This window comes from Phyllostomus discolor, chromosome X, assembly GCF_004126475.2.
Source record: "Phyllostomus discolor isolate MPI-MPIP mPhyDis1 chromosome X, mPhyDis1.pri.v3, whole genome shotgun sequence".
Taxonomy (NCBI): domain Eukaryota; kingdom Metazoa; phylum Chordata; class Mammalia; order Chiroptera; family Phyllostomidae; genus Phyllostomus; species Phyllostomus discolor.
In genome coordinates this window covers 50,686,150-50,702,758 of record NC_050198.1, presented here as the reverse complement: position 1 = coordinate 50,702,758, position 16,609 = coordinate 50,686,150, and the positions used below count along the sequence as shown (strand labels likewise).

Sequence of the window (16,609 nt, the reverse complement as noted above, 5' to 3'; positions counted from 1 at the left end):
ATACTTTAATGATGTTAAACATGACACTTTAAAAATGGATTTACTGATGAAATGTCAGATGCAATTACAACTATAGTTATTTAGGAATAAAAAATTAAACAAATCCATTTTTCTTTTTCTGAAACATTTACTATCATGCATACTTTCAGAAATTTGCAGCTCATGTAACCAACTCATCAATGACTTTCACCTTGACCACAGATTTATTTGTATGGAAAAACAAAACAGTATTTGCTAAGTATATGCAATATCTTCCACCTAATTAGTACCTCAGGGGAGGTTGTTTATAAACAGAAAACAATAAGGGACATGTTAAATATCCCCAGCAGTACTCTCTGCATACTGTCAGGTTTAGAAATAAGGAAGACTTTGCATTTTAAGGAACAAATCAGCTAGCTCCCAGGTTGCCATCAAGTACAAGGAATCTGACAAGAATAACTTGTAATTCATAAATAATTAATATGATCTACAGCTCCATACACTAGAGAAATGAATATGGTTCCTTTTAGATTCAAATTAGAAATATGTTTAGAGTGCAACATGGAAATAGATGTGATTATCATTTGTTTTCAAAATTAATTTTAAAAAGAATGTCACTAAAAATATTTCACACATGATAAATACATCCCAACTCTGCACATCCCCCACTTTCCAACAGTCACTGCCTAGAGACTACCTAGTATCCATTTACTGGGCTCACTATAAAAATCATCCATTAGTCAGGGGGTATCTGGCTTAAAGGACTTTTAATGGGTGGTAGAGTATTGTACAACATGTTTCACATTCAGATGAGGTTGCCATCTGGTGGATTTTCTCTAACTAAACACTAACAACATTTATAGGTATAAGCAGAACAATCCTTTTCTAGGATTTGCTGCCACTTTTTAGAAAACATATAGTTTACATTAACATTTCTATGACCATGTTATTATTGCACTGAATGTGTGCCTGGTTTTTGTAACTGTGAGGAAAAAATACCAAGAAAGGAAGTATTACGGATACAGAGAGATCTGATCAGATCACTGGGGAGGTGTAGGGCGGGGCTATAAAGGAGGTTGCCTGAGGCAATGGTAAACAGTCTAGGATGGGATTACCTGAGAAGTTGAACGCCTACAGAGCAAAAGGGTTCTGGGGGTCTTTCAAGCTCTCTCTTCCTCAAGAATACCTGGATGATTGTGCTGCATTTCCCAACAGATGCCTGCATTTCCCAACAGATGGTATTTTGGATGAAAAGGAATTCCAGGTGCAGCCTAAGATCCAGCTGGCCTGGCACAGGGTGGCAGGGTTATTCTTCTTTGGGTGTTCTAGAGGGGGTGAGCTGTGAGGCAGAGGCCTGCAGTTCTTCCAAAATTGTGTAGCTTTTTAATCTTTTGTTTTAGTTTGTAAACTAACCCTGTACAAATACGAAATTAGAAATTAACAGAGGGAATGATAGGAGAACTCAGGTGTTAAAGAGTTTACCTTAATTGATAGGCTTAAGTGACTAATGCATGTGGAAAGCTGTTATTTCAAAATTGTAAAGCTTTTGAATAAAGACTACTTTCCTTTATCACCAAACCTTTCCTCTGGAATTCTGCAGAGAGGGTGGCAGTGGGCAGCAGGACACTAATTTGTGTTTGGTAACATTACTAAGGCTTCAGAAATGTTGTAAAGCTTCAGATTTAAAAGGCGATAAATGTGAGATGGAAAAAGATATTCCATGCAAACAATAAACAAACAAGAGCAGGAACAGCTATACTCATATCAGATAAAATAGACTTTCAATAAAAGTCAGCTAAAATATAGTCTCTAGATAGTGATAAAGGTGTTGGTTCAGAAATAGACAGCAATACAATAACAGTAAGGGACTTAAATACATCACTTGACATTGGATAATTCGTAATAGAAAATTAATATGGAAACAATGGACTTAATACAACAGTACCAGAATACACCTTTTAAATGCACATGGAACATTCTTCAGAATAGATCATATGTTAGGCCACAAAGCAAGCCTTAACAAATTTAAGAATATTGAAATCATATCATTTATCATTTCTGACCACAAAGGTGTATAAACTAGAAATTAGTAACAGGAGGAAAACTGAATAATTAACAAAAATGTGGAAATTAGACAACATATTCCTGAACAACCAATGGTTCAGAGAAGAAATCAAAAGAAATCAGAAAATATCTTGAGGAAAATGAAAACAAAAATGCATCATACCAAAATTTATGAGATGCAGCAAAGCAGTTCTAAGAGTTTATAGTGATAAATGCCGGCATTAAGAAAAAAGATCTCAAATAAATGACATAATTTCCACCTTAAGGAATTAGAAAAGAACAAACTAAGCCCCAAATTTGCAGAAGGAAGGAAGTATGGTAACAAAGATTATTATTGAAGGAATAAATGAAATAGAGACTAGAAAGACCATATAAAAATCAATGAAACTAAGTGTTGTTTTTTTGAAAATATAAACAGAAGTTACAAAACTTTAGCTAAACTAATCAAGAAAAAAGAGGACTCAAAAGGTAATAAATGTGACTTTTTAATTTGGCAACTTCTTGCTAAACAAAATTTGTTACATTAATATTAAAAATATCTAGAAGACCTGTGACATCACATATGCTTTGTTTTAAATATTACAGTGACTTCTAGTGCCATGTATTTCTTTACCTGACAGCTTTAAAACAGGGATTCAGGGTCAGATACATGCAGGACTATAAATGGTTCCATCTCTAACCTACTGTAATACAAAACACATGTTGATTCAGATCTTACTACCCACCTTTTCTAGTTTTTCTCTTCTCTCCTTATTTTCCCTAATGGAACTCTATAAAAAGAAATCTCTCATATATTGAAATATGAACGCTATTCCTTAGGAGATGTGGCAGTCGATAGAAAGTGTGGTATTAACCCACAGTTACTTATTCCATTTTTACATAGAGACCAGTTAACTGAGCTCTGCCTCATGGTTATTACTAACCAGCCATCTCAAAACCATATCCTGTATTACTTTGTTAGTCATGAAGGAGAATAGGTAATAAAGAACATAGGCTTTGGAGTTGGATCTGGATTAAAACCCCATCTTTGCTGTTTTTAAGTCATTCTCCTTCACTAAACAGTTTTCTGGCAGTAATTCCTCAGCTGTAAAAAACAAAATGGGGCTCTGGCTGGTGTGGCTTAGTGGACTGAGTGCCAGCCTGCAGATCAAAGGGTCACCAGTTTGATTCCCAGTCAGGGAATATGTCTGGGTTGCGGGCCAGGTCCCTATAGGGGGTGTGTGAGAGGCAACCACACATCGATGTTTCTTTCCTTCTCTCCCTCCCTTCCCTGCTCTAAAAATAAATAAAATATTTAAAAATTGAAATGGGGAAAATGACACTGTGGGGATGGTACTGGGATATTATAGGGATGAAAGCACTTACAAAACAGTAGAATTTTTAACACATCTCAGTTAATTATGAGAAGTTTCTTTTAGAAAAGTATGTACTTTGCTGGTGCGGACCCTGGCTGGCAGGATCTGTGTGTTGTGGCTGCAAGAGACAAATTCACGTGGACTACAGAAGTCCTGTGGAGAAAAAGGGAAGGCAAGGCCGCTCTCTAAGTGAAAGAGAGGGCCCTGACCCCTGCTTGGATAGGCTTTTATTGCTTTTTTGGGTACATTGCATCGATTACCTTTTACAGATAACAAAGGAAAGAATGTTGCTAATTACTTCAAAGAGAAGGATGTTACAGATAAAGGGGAAAAGTGGTTGAACTGGTTATACTCCATACTTGGGATGTTTAGCACAGATTTTAGGAAGTTACTTTAGAGATATGCTGTAAACATTTGCTGCTTCAATCCAGGGTGAGGGAGTTTTAGCAAAAGCAAGCCTCATAGCAGCCTAGGTACAGTGCAGGCCTGATTCCCCATGGGAAAACCTATCCATAGGCTTGGCTCCTGTGTGCCAGACCTTGCTTCCCATTGGCCATTCCGAGTGGGGGCTGAGCTACATTCCCACACCACTCAGAATGGCTCCCTACACTTTGCTGCCTTTGTTTAGTCACCATGTTGATCTACACCTTTTTTTCTAAAACAAACAAACAAACCCTGAAGCCCTATCTAATTTTCCACTCCAAAGATTGTAATCAATGCTACCATGTCTGCATAGAATAACCTACATCAAAGCTAGTCTAAAAGTTAATGAGGAAGCAAATACATACATACATAAAAATATCAATATAAATTTAATATAAATATTAATACAAATGTAGTGACTACCCCGAGGGATACGACATCACAACTGCAAATGTGATATGTGAATGGGTATTTATGACTTGGGATAAACTTTCCTTGATAGTAAGATGGTGCAAATAATTTTGTATGCAGAAGTGAGAACAATAAGCTCTGAAAAACAGTGAGATGACCAGAATAGACTCTGGTGATGATGCAGATACTAATGTTGAAAATGCATGTAAAGTACTAAACTTATTTTATGAAATATGAGGGGAGAAGAAGCACTACAGTTTAATTAATATATTTATATAATATAGCTTTAGTTATTTTATTAAGTTGAAAATTTAAATGCCATTAGCATATATTTGATTTATTCATCTATATCCCTAAACATTTTATAATCAAATTGACAAGAAAAAATTTTTAGTATCTTCTTTTTGAGGTCTCCTTATATCTGAGGATATGTAACACACACTGATGACAACAAAATATGTATTTCTAGCCTAACCCCTTTTCTTTTTTTTTTCAAATTATAAGACAAATTTTATTTAGAAAGCTGCAAAGGTAGTAGAAGTGAGCCAGCTGGACTATATTGGCTCAGGAAACAAGTTACCAAAGCAAAAGAAGGGTCCTTGGAGCTTAGGAGAGAGAAAGACAAAAGAAACGTGTCTAGGGGAAAAGCAGGGGGAGCGGGTGTGCTCTGGAAAGGGAGGGGGAGTGAACTCTTGAACTCTAGAGTCTCAGGGAGCTAAATATATCCTATACATCTCCACTAGTGTGTTCCACAAGAAAAATGGAAGAGTCAAATGGCTAAGAGTTCAGACTAGTGGTTAAACAGACTAGGTTCAACTCCTGACTCCATCATTTACCAACTTTGTACCACTGGATAAATTACTTAGTTTCTCTGAGCCTCAGTTTCTTCATCTGTAAAGTAGGGATAAAAATAATATTGACCTGATAGGACTATTGTAAAAATTCAGTGAAATATATACCTAGTGCCCTTGGCTGAATGGAATCTAATAAATAATCAACAAGTTATATATACTCCATTAAAAGAAACACATATGCATATATCTCTTTAAAACCAGTAAATTTTTCCCCTAATGTGCCATGGCTAGCAGCTTTTTCTAGACTTGCTGCACCTGAACTGGTTTTAATGATGTTTTGCAGCTGTTGTCAGAGGTTAGCATATAAGAATTATATACAAAGAAATACATACATATGGAATGTTAACTACAAAATTAATTCTATTTATATGGACAGTTGGTAAAGCAGAAAAAATATTTTGCATCATTTATGTGGTATTATTCACATAATACCAATAGAGTATAGTAGTTATTTTGCATACGTTTTATCTTCAATACTAGATTAGATAATTTGTTTGATTGAATGTGTATTAAATCATCTAGGAGTTTTTTCAAAGTTTGATCACTTGGAAATATAAGCCATATTACTTTTTTAAAAAGATTTTATTATTTTTAGAGAAGGAAGGGAGGGAGAAAGAGAGAGAGAAAGAGAGAGAAACATCAATGTGCGGTTGCTGGGGGTCATGGCCTGCAACCCAGCCATATTACTTTTAAAACCAGGTTTAACAGTTATATTAATGTCTTGGCAAGTTTCTTTTCTTCTCTCTCCTTTTATTTCTTCTTTTAGAAAATATCTGATGGTATCCCTGGCTGGTGAGGCTCAGTTGATTGGAGCATTATCCCATAACTGAAAGACTGAGGTTTGATTCCCAGTCAGAGCACATACCTAGTTTTCAGTTCAATCCCAGCCTAGGTGCATATATGAAGTAAATATGAAATTTAAGAAGGAAAGTGGAGTTTTAAAAAAAAACAACAAAATATTTGATGGCATATTTTATAAAACAGTGAATTATTTAAATCAAAATTCAAGTTCTGGCCAAGATGGAGGTATAGGTAGAAACCCTTCACTTCTTTGCACAACCAAAAGGAAGATAACAACCAATTTAAAAAACAATAAACAACCAGAAGTGCCAGAAAATCAAGCTGCATGGAACTCCAACAAACAAGGAATTAAAGAAACATTTACAAGACCAGTCGGAGAGATGAAGATAGGCAACCAGGCGGGTGGAGAGGACCCCACGGAAAGGTGGAGGACTCAGGGGGCAAGGCAGCAGACCACTCGAGCAAGGTGGGGCTGGCTGAGAGGACCCTTGGCACAGTGGTGGACTGCACCCTTAAGCCGGGGCTGACTGAATAGGAAACTAAAGACTCAAGCTGTAAACTACCATGGGGGCTGCCATGTTGGGAGAAACTCCCAGCCTTACACGATAGAGTTCATCAGAAAGTAGGGCTAGAGTGAAGCAAATGAGCCATATTGTTCCCTCTCAGGCCCCACCCCACAGATGGCACCACAAAGCCGCAAAGAGGGTTATCCCACTCCAGTGAATACCTAAGGCCCCACCCCCTACAACATAATAGGTGCACCGAGACAAATATATATGGCTCAAATGAAACAACAGATCAAAACTCCAGAAAAAGAGCTAAGTGATGAGGAGATACCCAACCTACCTGATGCATAGTTTAAAACACTGGTAATCAAGATGCCCACAGAACTAACTGAGCTTGGTCACAAAATGAAGAAACAAATGAAGGCTACCCAAAGTGAAATAAAGTAAAATATACAGGGAACCAATGGTGGAGGGAAGGAAACTGGGACTCAAATCAATGATCTGGAACAAAATGAAGAAATAAATACCCAACTGGAACAGAATGGAGAAATAAGAATGCAACAAAAATAAGGAGACATTTAGGAATTTCTGGGACAACTATAAACATTCCAATATATGAATCATAGGAGTGCCAGAGGGAGAAGAACAAGAGCAAGAATTTGAAAACTTATTTGAACAAATAATGAAGGAAAAATTCCCCAATCTGGCAAAGGAAATAGACTTCCAGGAAGTCCAGGAAGCTCAGAGAGTCCCAAAGAAATTGGACCCAAGAAGAATACACCAAGCCACATTATAATTACATTAGTCAAGATTAAAGATAAGGAGATAATCTTAAAAGCAGCACGAGAAAAGGAGACAGTTACCTACAAAGGAGTGCCCATAAGACTATCAACTGATTTCTCAAAAGAAACCTTACAGGCAAGAAGGGACTGGAAAAAAGTATTTGAAGTCATGAAAGACAAAGACCTACATCCAAGATACCTCTGTCCAGCAAAGCTATCATTTAGAATGGAAGGGGAGATGAAGTGCCTTCCAGATAAGGTCAAGTTAAAGGAGTCCATCATCATCAAGCCCTTATTATATGAAATGTTAAAGGGACTTATCTAAGAAATAAAAGAAGATAAAAAAACTATGAACAGTAAAATGACAACTCACAACTATTAACATCTGAACCTAAAAAAAAAAAATAAAACAAAAACTAAGCAAACAACTAGAACAGGAACAGAATCAGAGAAATGGGGATCACATGGAGGGTTATCAGCGAGGAGGGGGAGGGGAAGAATGGAGGAAAGGTACAGGGAATAAGAAGCATAATTGGTAGGCGTAAAATAGATGGGGAGAGGTTAAGAATGGGATAGGAACCAGAGAAGCCAAAGAATTTATATACACTGCTCATGGACATGAACTAAGGTGGGGGGAGCTGGAGGGTTGTGGTGTGCAGGGCAGAGGGGGGTTAAAGGAGGATAAATTGGGAAAATTATATAGCATAATCAATAAAATATACTTAAAAATTCTTGCTTGAAGTTCTACGTAATTAACCTTCAAATTCAAGTACCCAAGATGAACTATTTAACGTGAACATACAGAAAGAACAGCAAAAAGCAGAGAGAGTGCTAAAAATTATCCTACAAATACAAATACAGGGTCTGGCACCAATAATGCCCCCTTTTTATTACAAACTTTTATTATAAAATCATAGGCATATAATTCTGTAACATAACAATATCACATGTTAGCACACCATATGACATTTTAGGTGCAATGTTCAAATTAAAATTATACATTATTATACCCATATTATTACCATACCAACTACACTTCAGCAGGCCTTACTTCTGCCAAACCCTATATATCTAGAACAGCAGTACTTTAGAAAGTGGGGATGGGAGAAGGAATGGAAATAAGAACATTTTTAATCTTTGGTGGTATTTTCCTCCTTCCCTCCTCCTTACCCATTTGCCCTTCCTTTTTTACTGTTTAAACTTGTTTGTCAAATAATCACTAGCCACTTACTGTGAAACAAATCATGAAAAGTGTTTTTCATAGTTACTGATGCATAGCAAACACTCAGTAAAGGCTAATAATTGTTAGAAATTATTATTGTGGTGTGCAACTCCATTTCACCCTTACTCTAACCTCTTTTCCCAAATTTACATGTAGGCAGGGTGTGTTGTTCAGGGCTGGAATAGAGTAGGAGCATGCAGAGTCTTTTAAAAAATATTTAAGGTCTGTCTGAATCATTTTTACAAAATAGTATATTGAATCCACCCATTTCATAAAATCTACAACATTAAGCTCCCTGCTCCATCCTTCCAGTCAGGAACCTTTCCAACTTGTCACTGAATGGCACACTTCTTCTAAGGTTCCTTAATAAAGGCAATTAACATCTACAGGCATTTTTTCATAAAAATGCATTCTATATCCAAAAAATACTAGACAAGCCCATATATCTTATGTTTACATATCAACCCAAAATAGCTATAATTTTAAGTATTTGAAATTTTATATGTCAATTTTCTGTCACAACAGACCTTTTCCTTTTTCATGGTGCAGGAATCATCATATTTATGGCTTACATATTATACATTTATTAATATCATGTTTCTCTGAGACAGATTTTTAGTTTCTTGATGCAAAGTATGCTGATTTTCCTATTTTTAGTGTTATTAGCTTTGGACTGCATTATTTCCCAGTATGGAGTATGTTATAAGACTTTCAGTTAAACAAGGCAGATTAGACACATGCATTTATCACTGCTGCCTCATGAAGCTCCACTAAATTGACAGCAGTTTTTTTTAAAGGCATAAATAGAAAAGTAAAATAAAAATAGGAGAGTGAGGCAGGATAGTAAGAAGCTAGTATGATTCCTGGGCAAGTGGAATGGGGAAACTGAGACATGAAAATCAAACAAGGCCAAACAGTTTGAGCCACTTGTAGCCAGCTGGTGAATCTCGAGACCTTATCACCCCTAACCTAGGACACATGAGAGCAAATGGCTTGTACCTCTCCTCCCTAGACAAAGAATACATAGCTTCAATCTCCCTGGCCTGGGAAATAAAGAACAAAGACCTGAATAATGTCATTTCTACCAAGGGCAAATAAAGTCAGGGAAACAAATAACAAAAACCCCATTAGTGCCCTGGCTGGCATAGCTCAGCGGATTGAGCGTGGGCTGTGAACCAAAGCATTGCAGGTTCGATTCCCAGTCAGGGCACATGCCTGGGTTGCAGGCCACAGCCCCCAGCAACTGCATATTGATGTTTCTCTCTCTCTCTCTTTCTCCCTCCCTTCCCTCTCTAAAAATAAATAAATAAATCTTAAAAAAAAAACATTAAAATATGGACAGACCTAAGATAACAGTAAAACAACATAGGAGACCAAAGAATATCCCCAAACCCCTATGCGGTTATTTTGACATATCAGTATATCAAAACTACAACTAGAAAACTAAGGAACATTCGGCTAACCCCCACAAGAGTCTCACCCACAAAAAGAAGATAAAAAGTTCTCAGAACAAAGACACAGTGCAAGCTAACCCTAGAGCATGCCCATGAGCCTTCCAAGATGTGAACTTTTAATTTCCTAAATTCTAAGGTTTCCAAGGAGACTTGCAGCCAGGGCAGTAGTGTGCAGTGTAAGTTAAACCTGGCCTTACCCTCAATCCTGTCTCCTGGGCCCCCTTTCTCTGACTTCTAGGTGAGCTAACAGCAGCCACACCTTGGCTCACTGTTTTCCTAAAAGTTTTATAGGGAGTCAATGCAGCCCTGCCTAGGCTCTTTATGTTGTTACTTCTTCTACCCTAAGTCCTTCTTTTATTTCACTGTCCCCAGCCTTAATAAATATATTCTCAAAATCACCTGGACTGATGTTGTGAAATCTTTCCTACATAAAGTCAAGAACCCACAAACTACAGGGTAGGCTGAGGCAGACCTGCTCCTGGCAGGTGTCTGTCTGGTAACAAGAAGAGACAACTGCAGACAACTGAAGTAGAAAAATTTTGGCAGTTGGAAAGCAATGAATGCAGTGAATGCTAAGCTAACTTAAACTGGAGAAAGCTAATACCTAAGGCTGGTGGTGATAAATTTAGGTTTAGGATGAAGGGAGGGTTAAAAGAGGATTGCCTGAAAGTCCATGTAAGAAGCTCTGCCTGGTGTGAAACAGTGGACTGAGTGCCGACCTGTGAACCAAAGGGTTGCTGGTTCAATTCACAGTCAGGGCACGTGCCTGGATTGTTGGCCATGTCCCCAGTAGGGGGTGCGCCAGAGGCAACCACACATTGATGTTTCTCTCCTTCTCTTTCTCTCTCCCTCTCTGTTTAAAAATCAATCAATAAAATATTTTTTTAAAAAGAAAAAATACAGGAAACCAACAGTGAAGGGAAGGAAACTGGGACTCAAATCAATGATTTGGAACAAAAGGAAGATATAAACATTCAACTGAAACAGAAAAAAGAAACAAGAATTCAAAAAAATGAGGAGAGGCTTAGGAACTTCTGGGACAACTTTAAACATTCCAACATCCAAATCATAGGGGTTCCAGAAAGAAAAGAGGAAGAGCAAGAAATTGAAAACTTATTTGAAAAAATAATGAAAGAAAACTTCCCCAATCTTGTGAAGGAAATAGGCATGCAAGTCTAGGAAGCTCAGAGAGTCCCAAACAAGTTGGACCCGTAGAGGAACACATCAAGACACATCATAATTAAGTAACCCAATATTAAAGATAAGGAGAGAATCTTAAAAGCAGTGAGAGAAAACTACAAAGGAGTTCCCATTAGACTGTCAGATGATTTCTCAAAAGAAACTTTACAGGGAAGAAGAGGCTGGAAGGAAGTATTCAAAGTCATGAAATGCAAGGACCTACATCCCAGATTACTCTATCCAGCAAAGCCAGAATTTAGAATGGAAGGGCAAATAAAGTGCTTCCCAGATAATGTCAAGTTAAAGGAGTTCATTATCACCAAGCCCTTATTACATGAACGTCAAAGAGACTTATCTAAGAAAAAGAAGAAGATCGAAATTATGAACAGTAAGATGACAACAAACTCACAACTATCAACCACTGAATCTAAAGAAACAAAAACTAAGCAAACTAGAGCAGGAACAGAATCACAGAAATGGAGATCACAGGGAAGGTTATCAGTGGGGACTAGGAGAGGGGAGAATGGGGGGAAAAGTACAGGGAATAAGGAGCATAAATTGTAGGTACAAAATAGACAGGGGAGGTTAAGAATAGCATGGGAAACAGAGAAGCCAAAGAACTTAGATGCACAATCCATGGACATGAACTAAGAGTGGGGAATGCTGGAGGCAATGGGCATACCAGGCAGAGGGGGATAAAGGGGGGAAAATGGGACAACTGTAACAGCATAATCAATAAAGTATACTTAAAATAAAAATAAATAAAATAAAACAATCCCTTTAACAATTGCATTAACAAATATCCAGGAATAAATTTAACCAAGGTGGTAAAAAATCTGTATTTGGACAATTATAAGGCATTGAAGAGATAAATAGAAAAAGATACAAATAAATATAGGCATATACCCTGTCCATGGATATGAAGAACCAACATTGTTAAAATATTCATACTACGTAAAGCAATTTATAGATTCAAATGCATATTAAAATAGCAATGGTATTTTCACAGAACTAGAACAAATAATTCTAAAGTCTATATGGAACAACAAGAGACCTCGAATAGCCACAGTAATCTTGAGAAAGAAGAACAAAGTTGAAGGTATCACATTACCTGATAGCAAACTATACTACAAGGTCATGGTAATCAAAACAGTATGGTGCTGGCATAAAAATAGACACATACATCAATGGAACTGAATAGAGATCCCAGAAATAAACCCATGCCTTTATGGTCAAATTATCTATGACAAAGGAGGCAATAATATACAATGGGGTAAAAACAATCTAATAAAATTTGGACAGATATGAAAAAAATTAAAACCAGACCACTGTTTCTGCCATATACAAGAATAATCTCAAATGGTTTAAATACTGAAATGTTAGACCTAAAACCATAAAACACCTAGAAGAAAACATAGGCAATAATATCTCTGACATTGCTCTTAGTAATATTTTTCTGATATACTTCCCTGGGCAACAGAAACAAAAGAAAAAAGTGAACAAATGGAACTATATCAAACTAAAGGGTTTTGGGGGGGGGGCACCTCCCTGCAATAATCATTCATTTTTTTCCTTTAAGGCCACAGAAAATCTGCACATAGATGAGGTGCAGAATTAACTCTCATAATAAAAATACCCCTGTTCACATAGCCAATATCTCCATCAGATTCTATGGTGAGTATATGATACATCACATTCTATTCCAGAGATGCATTTTCTTGTGAGTCTGTAAGGTTATGATCAATTCTTTCGGGAAATATTAGTTTCTCACAAACTGCTTCCTTGATTGCTGAATACTGTGATACTTCATTAGGTTCTGTGAAGAAGGAAGGTGAAATATGCATTAAATTAGCAATTTTGCTCTCTTGTGACATATATTCTCATAGCATGTAGGTCTTGTCAGCGTTGGGGTCAAGTCTTGTATTATTTATTCTGATAAGCACTCCATCAATTCTCAAGAAAAACTGCAACAGCAGGAAAAATCTGGAAGACATTATTCTAATTTTCACACTTATGCTTAAAACTCCATGATCATGAAGTTTATCCTCAAATAGAACTTCATAAAAAACTTAACCTGTTTTCTGGCTTTCAATTTCTCTGTATCTAATACATGACTTGCGGTAGGTCCAATCTTTAACTTGAGTGATTCTCCAAATGTTCCCTTATAATCTGTTGTATAGGTCCAATCATATGGTTTAATAATGTCCTTGCTGTGTTTATCCTCTGTCCTGATTTCCTGCCACTCTTCTGCACAGGCTACTTCAAGCATTTTGGGGGTATTTTTTTTTTTACACATCTTAGAACATCTTTGGGAATCCCAAAGGTAGAACCATGCTGGATTGTTAAAATGTTGTCTCTAAACCATTTGGGGAGAGATGGTATATGCAATTTATTAGCTAACTTCTATACCTCCACTGACTTCATGATGTTGGTCTTAAGCATCCTCAGCTTCCAGGTTGAAGTAGAAGTCCTATGGCTGCTCTGGAAGCCATGGATCATCAAGGCCAAGTGGGAGCCATGTGGGCCATGTGCATCAGGCTGCCGTGGTGGCACACCAGGGACAATTGTTCCCCTGCCTTGCTGTAGTCTAGCCTTTAATGTGCCTGCCCACCTGCCCAGCTCCTTTGAACTAATTTTTTTTTTACTTCAAAGAAAATCATCAACAAAATGAAGACAACCTACTGAATAAGAGAAGATGTATCATTTGCTAGTGATACATCTGATAAAGGGTTAATATCAAAAATTTATTTTTAAAGCCCTGGCTGGTGTAGCTCAGTGGATTGAGTTCAGGCTGCAAACAAAAGTGTCGCAGGTTTGATTCCCAGTCAGGGCACATGCCTGGGTTGCAGGCCACGGCCCCCGGCAACCACATATTGATGTTTCCCTCTCTCTCTCTTTCTCCCTCCCTTCCCTCTCTAAAAAAAATAAATAAATAAAATCTTTAAAATATTTATTTTTAAAAAACTTCGACACCAAAAAAACAAATAATCCAATTTAAAAAATGGGCACAGGACCTAAATAGACAGTTCTCCAGAGAACACAGATGACCAACAGACATATGAAAATATGCTCAATATCACTAATAATCACAGAGAAGCCAAATAAAACCACAATGAGCCCTGACCCATATGGTTCAATTGTTTGGGCATTGTTTGATTCCCAGTCAAAGCACATTCCTACGTTGTGGGTTTGGTCACCAGCCGGGCATTTATAAAAGGCAAAGAGTTGAAGTTTCTCTCTCACAATGATGTTTCTCTTCTTTCCTACCCCTTCCCTCTGTAAATAAATAAATAAATAAATAAAATCATTTAAAGAAAGTATAATGAGATATCATCTCACACCTGTCAAGAATGGCTATTATCAAATAACCAACAAACAGCAAGTGTTGGCAAGTATGCGGAGAATCAGGAACTCTTAACCTCTGTTGGTAGGAATGCAGATTAATGCAGCCGCTCTGGAGAACAGTATAGTTTCCTCAAAAAATTAAAAATGGAACTGCCTTATGACCCAGCAATTCCACTACTGGGTATATATCTGAAGAAATTCAAACACTAATTTAAAAAGATATATGCACTCGTATGTTTATTGCAGCATTATTTGCAGTGGCTAATATATGGAAGCCACTCAAGTGCCCATCAATAGACAGTAGATAAAAAATTGGTGATACATATATACATATATACATATATACAATGGAATATTAACTGGCCGTAAAAAAGAATGAGATCTTACCATTTGCAACAACATGGTGGGATCTACTGGGTATTAAGCTAAGTGAAATAAGTCAGACAAAGAGAAATACTGGGTTGGCCAAAAGTTCATTTGTTTTTTTCCGTGATGGCTCTAATAGCACTTAGTTGTCTTCAACTTCACTAGAAACAATTTTGTTAGATTGTATAAAAAGACTTATCAAAATTGGTGAATTTTCGTGTAGCCATTTTAATACTGAAGATGGAAGGGAACATGCAATATTTTTGGTATATTATGCTTTATTATCTCAAAAAAGGTTAAAAAGCAACTGAAATGCAAAAAAAAAAAAGATTTGTGCAGTGTATGGAGAAGGTGCTGTGACTGATGAAACATGTAAAAAGTGGTTTGCAAAGTTTGGGGCTGGAGATTTCTCACTGGACAATGCTCCACAGTTGGGTAGACCAGTTGAAGTTGATAGTGATGAAATTGAGATATTAATTGAGAGCAATTAATAACAACAGAGATAGCCAACATACTCAAATATCCCAATCAATAAAGTTATTGGTGAAAATGAAAAAGGTGTCTTTTATTTTATGGAAAAAAACATATGGACTTTATGGCAAACCCAATACCATAGGATTTCACTTATACGAGGAATTTAAAGAACAAAATAAACCAATAAACAAAACAGAAACAGACTCATAGATACAAAGATCAAACTGAGGGTTGCCAGGTAGGACAGAGGTTGGGGTGGGGCTAGGTGAAAAATGTGAAGGAATTGAAAAGTACACATTGGTAGTTACAAAATAGTCACAGGGATATAATGTACAACATAGGAAATATAGTCAGTAATAACTATGTATGGTGCCAGGTGAATACTGGAATTATGGGGAGTATCACTTCATAATTTACATAATTATCTATCCACTATGGTGTACAACTATGGTTTCACATCCAAAATAATATTGAATATGAACTGTAATGGAAAATTAAAAAGGATATAAAAACTTCTGATAATTAATAAACATTTAAAATAAATCTAAACAGGATAGTTAGGTGTAAGGCTTCTATACTGTGCTGTATTTAAAGGAATAAGAATCATTTCTGGTTTATCATTCTTTAAGATTATATTGCTCTTTCTTTAAAAGATTTTATTTCATTTTAGAGAGAGGGGAAGGAAGGGAGAAAGAGAGGGAGAGAAACATCAATGTGTGGTTGCCTCTTGCGTGGCCCCCAGGGGGACCTGGCCCACAACCCAGGCATGTGCCAACTTGGAATTGAAATGGTGATCCTTTGATCTGCAGGCCAGTGCTCAGTCCACTGAGCCACACCAACCAGGGCAAAAAATTATATTGCTCTTAATGCTTTATATTATAATGCAGATGTCAGTATTGTAGGCTCATCGTTAAAGGACAGGTCAGCATAGTATAGGAGAGCTCTGCTATTATTATTAGCTTTGCTATTATGACCTTGGGAGTGGGGAAATCACAATCTTACTTGAACCTCTGTTTCCAGTTCATAAAATAAAAAGAATGGATTTCATGGTTTTTGAGTTCTAAAAGTCCACAAAACATTGATCAACCTATGGAAGACAAGTAATCTATTGTTGGGATAGAAAAGAAAATGTTTTATTTATCTCTTTATTTCCCACAGGACTTAGTTGGCACCTAATAATTTAATTCTTTTTAGTTCAATAAACATTTATTGAGTATTGGCTAGGTTTCAGAGACAGCACTAAAGGCTGGGAATTCACAGATGACTTAGAAATGGTCTCCCTCTTTTAGGATTTTACAGTCCAGAGGAAGAAAGAAGTATATAGGTTATTTAAACATTAATAATTATGACAGAGTTAGGTAAAGAGTAGTATTTGCACATAGTGTGCATACTTT

At 36.8% G+C, this 16,609-nt stretch overlaps 1 pseudogene; it reads right to left on the bottom strand.

The window, feature by feature from the left end:
• Positions 1–12,567: 12,567 nt before the first annotated feature.
• On the bottom strand, positions 12,568–13,567 carry LOC114504519 (annotated as a pseudogene).
• Positions 13,568–16,609: the final 3,042 nt, after the last annotated feature.